The 4,928-nt window shown below is 45.5% G+C and overlaps 1 pseudogene; it reads left to right on the forward strand.

Moving 5' to 3' along the window:
* Nucleotides 1–3,910: 3,910 nt before the first annotated feature.
* Nucleotides 3,911–4,161, forward strand: LOC127674342 (28S ribosomal protein S21, mitochondrial-like; annotated as a pseudogene).
* Nucleotides 4,162–4,928: the final 767 nt, after the last annotated feature.

The raw sequence follows: 4,928 nt of genomic DNA on the forward strand, positions 1-4,928 counted from the left end.
CCGCCCCCCAGGGGGTCCCCAGCGCGGCCTGCCCAGGCGCTCCCAGGGCCTCACCTGCGGGCCGGGTCGTGGACTGTGAGGATCGCCCCGAGGCCACTTCCAAGGGCTTGGCTGGCAGCAGCAATGAGCCCTTGGCAGCCCCTTCCGAGGGGGCTCCGGCTCCGCCGCCGCCGCCGCCGCCGCCGCCGCTGCTGTTCCCACCGCTGCGCTCCATCGGGATGCGCGGGCTGCACAGGCGCACTGTCCGGCCCCACCGTGTCGCACCGGCTCCGCGCGTGTCCGCATGCGCACGCGGCCTCCCACCTTGCGCACTGTCCTCACACTGCCTGGGCTGGCTGCACTGGACCCTCCCGCACTCGCCCCTGCGTCACTCTTCAGCCAGCGCGCGTGCGCGCTCACGGGCCCGAGAAGGGACCACACGTGCTCTGTGCGCACCGCTCTCCCACCCACCCCCGCCCCCCAAGCGAGCGAGACTCTCGGGCTGGTGGGCAATGCGCACGAAGCGCGCAGGATGTGCGCGCGCACTGTTCGCTCCACAAGTCCCTACTGCTTAGCACTCCCAGGGTCCGCGCACCAAAACTGGCATGATGCTTCTTAGAGTTTACAGGCTTCTTGCGCACTCAGTTGAAGCAAGCTTCCACACACCCGTGCACACATACACTTAAAGTTTCTCAGACCTTGCACACGTACCACGCGCACACACATGGTCACACTGTTGCTCTGAAAAAAAAAAAAACAACAAAAACAAAAAAACAAAACAAAACAAAACAAAAAACCAGCCCTGCAGCTCCGGGTTTTCTGGTGGTCACCACATGGACCAGTGCCACATGCCTGTGCATATGCCATAAGGCCATAGGATCCATTCTATCACAGTGCGGTTTCAGTTCATTTATTTCTTTCTTCATACACTTGCCAAATAGTTATCCTATAAGATAATGCATTTCATTATCCATTTTCATATATCTGTCTTGTACTTTAGTGGTGATAATTTTTCTGGTTTTTTGTTTTTTAAGGCAGGGTTTCTCTGTGTAGCCCTGACTGTTCTGGAACTCTGTAGATCAGGCTGGCCTCACACTCAGAGATCCTCCTGCCTGTGGCTCCCAAGTGCTAGGATCAAAGGTGTGCGCCACCACTGCCCACTACCCACTACCCACGGCAGAGCTAGTAGGGAGTGATTCTGAAACAGGGCCTTATAGTATATCCCAGGCCTGGTCTGGCCTCTCACTTGTGGCAAACATCTTGTCTCAGTCTCTCAAGTTCTGGGATTACGGGTGTGAGTTCCCACAGCCAACCTCACTTTATAGCTCTGAAGTTCTAGAAGCAATCAAGTCTGATGCCTCAGCCTCCAGAGTCATAGAATTAGAAAAATAAAGAGCCATGCTGGACTTAGATTTTTCTTTTTGTTTATTTGTATGTTTGTTTTAGGAATGAAGAGGTAAAGATTTCACTTAGCCTAGGCTGACCTTGAACTCACTATGTAAGAGACCTTCTGCTCCAGCCTCCTGAATTGTGAGATCCAAGGCCTTTACTACTATGTCTGGCTACATTTCTTTTTTCTTTCCGAGTCTGACTTACTTTGTTCAACACAATTATCTCCATTTTCATACATTTTCCACATTTACCAGCAAATACCATATTTTTCTTCTTTATTGATGAATTAGACTCAATTGTGTATTTATACCATCTTTTTGTTTGTTTGTTTTTTGTTTTTCGAGACAGGGTTTCTCTGTATAGTCCTGGCTGTCCTGGAACTCACTCTGTAGACCAGGCTGGCCTCAAACTCAGAAATCTGCCTGCCTCTGCCACCCAAGTGCTGGGATTACAGGCGTGTACCATCACACCCGGCTTATACCATCTTTCTTTTTTTTATATATCCTTTCATTGATGTATACCCAGTCCAGTTCTACAGAATTATTATGAATAGTGTGCCACAGTAAACATAGGTGTTCAATAACTTTAGTGCATGCCCATTTTGATCCTTTGGTATGGCATAACTGGGTCATATGGTAGTGCTATTTTTAGCTTTGGAAGACCCTCATTGCTAAGGTTTGGAGTGTAGTCTCTTAATTTATACTCTTCCTGTAGTGTACAAGGGATATTGGCCCCCATATTCTCACCATTTCATGTTTCTTTGCTTGATATTCGCTCTGACTGGAGTGAAATGTAATAGCTAAATAGTTTTGTTTACATATATCCCCACTCCTGTCTCCCTAGGGTCTCATCAAGCACAAATTGCACTGGCCACACACTTTACCAAGATCTTCCTGAGCCTGTGAAATTCGACATACTTTTCCTTTCACACTTTCTGCCAGATGATTATCTGGCGAAGATTTTTCTCTCTTCATGTGGGCTTTCTCTGAGAATTGTTTCCTTTCCTATAGAGAGATTTGTGATTTCCTTCAATCCCATTTATCAATTCTTTTGTTAGTTTATTTTTGTTTTCTTTTTGACACGGGGTCTTTGTAGGGATGTCCTAGATTGCACCGTATTTCCCAGGCTGACTTTGGAATCTTTTTGACTGGCTTTGAAATTCTGGATTTAGGAGATATTATTTCTCCAGAACATCCTTTTCTCTAGCCATGCACATTCATTATGGTTTCAAAAACATACTGAAGAGGCCAGAGGTATAACTCAGTGGTAGACTGCTTACCTGCATGTGTGATGTGTATAAGCTCCAGGTTTGATTCCTAAGAGAGAAAACAACAAAAGCAACAATGGTGGACAGGCATAGTGGCTTATGGTTTAATTCCATCAATAAAGAGGCAGAGGAAGGTGAATTTCTGTGAGAAGACCAGCCTGCTCTACATAGTGAATTCCAGGCCAGCCAGGGATACCTAGTGAGAACCCCACCCCTGTTTTAAAAAATTAAGAAAAATAACCATTTTGAAAAACATTAATTTTTAACGTTGCCTCATAGCTATAATCCCAACACTTGGGAGCCTGAGGCTAGAGATTAAGTTTTAGGCTAGAGTGGTTAATAGAAAATGCGAGGCCAGTCTGGTCTGGGCTAAATAGTAAAGAAAGAAGGGAAAGAGGAGGGTGTGAGGGAGAGGAGAGAAAGAAAGAGAGAGACAGAGACAGAAGAGAGAAAGGGTGAGACAAAACAATCTGCCTTTTCATGGTTTTCCAGGGTTTAGGAAGGCATAGCCTACAAAGTGATCACCCTTCCACAAATAGCTTACGCTACATATTTTTCTTTTGGAAGATGAACAGCCTTGAGATTTTTATTCCCAAGCTGGTAGAGAAAGAAACACTTGATTAAGAAAGAAACTGAGGGACCTGGAAAAGGCTCAGTGGAGAACACACAGACAGGAGGACCAGAGATTTTTATCCCTAGCATACATGCAAATGCCTGGTAGGTGTGATGGCCCATCTGTAACCTCTGAGCTTTGGAGGCAGAGACAGGAAATCCACAGGGCAAGATGACTAGCTAAACTAGCTCAACCCCATCTCAGTAAATAAAGAACCATCCAGGAAGACACCTGATGTAAACTTCTGGCCTCCACATATTCCTCACAGATACACACCGTGTATGTGAACATGATTACATAAACATACACCATACTCGTGTAAAAATTTAAAAGAGAATGTAGCTTGTGCTGTCTAGTTTTATGTTAAGTTGACACAAGCCCCAGTTGTCCAAGATGAATGGAAAGGGAGGGGAAGAGGAGGGGAGGAGAGGGGAAGTGTAGAGAGAAGAGGGCAGGGCAGGGAAGGGAAGGAAGGGGAACGGAAGGGAAGACTGAAGAAAGACCACCACAAGTTTTCTTTCTGGGTGATGAAAATGTTCTAGAACTCAGGCTGAGGATGTAACTCGGTAGAATGATTGCCTAGCATCAAGAAAGCCTTAGATGGAAGTCCAAATTCAGAGGCCCCAGGCCCTGAAGAAGGAAGATTTAAATACAAAGCCATGGCTAAACATTTGAAGTTTATTGCCAGGACTGTGATGGTTCAGGAGGAGAATGTGGAAGGTGCCTACAAGATCCTAAACTGAATCCTCACCACTGATGGGCTTACTGAAGTCATAAAGCGACGATGGTACTATGAGAAGCCTTGCCTCCACCGCCAGCAGGGATGCTACGAAATGTGCCAGAGGATCTACAACATGGAATGGCTCAAAAGATTAACTTCATGATGCAAAAGAACTGTGCAGACCCATGACTGGGCTGCTGAGGCTTGGGGAACATTAGTTCTATGTCCAACTCTTTTCTTTATCCAACCAATTTCTGTTACTTTTCTCTACAATAAACTCAATGACAGGTGAACAAGAAAGCTTGGACATACAGAAGTGAAAGCAAGCAAGCAAGCAAACCTTAGATTTGATTCCCCAACACTGCAAAAACTAGATGTGATAGCACACAACTGTAATTCCAACATCTGGGAAGCGGAGGCTAGGGGATTATAAATTCAAAGTCATCTTATTCTAAACAGTGAGTTTAAGGCCAGCAAGGGATACGTGGGATCCTGCCTCAAACAAACAAACAAACAAACAAAGGAAATAAGAAAATTGCATAACTGTATATACACTAAATCTATTGAGATAAAATACTTTAAACACGTGAAATTTTGCTTTTGGTTTGAGGTTTTATGTTTGGTTGGTTTGGTTTTTCAAGACAGGGTTTCTATGTAGACTTGGCTGTCCTAAAGCACACTTTGTAGACTGACTGGCCTCAAACTGACAGATATCTGACTGCTACTGCCTCCTGATTAAAGGTGTGGGCCACCATGCCCTGCTCTGATATTTGCTTTTAATGAATGCATTCCATGGTTTTCTTTTTTTAAATTTTATTTATTTAATGTCTGAGTGTTCTGTTGCTAATACATCCTCAGACCAAAAGAGGGCACCAGATCCTGTTATAGGTGGTTGTGAGCCACCTGTGGTGGCTTGGAAGAGCAGCCAATGCTCTTGACCACTCAGCCATCTCACC

This window comes from Apodemus sylvaticus, chromosome X (genome assembly GCF_947179515.1).
Source record: "Apodemus sylvaticus chromosome X, mApoSyl1.1, whole genome shotgun sequence".
NCBI lineage: Eukaryota > Metazoa > Chordata > Mammalia > Rodentia > Muridae > Apodemus > Apodemus sylvaticus.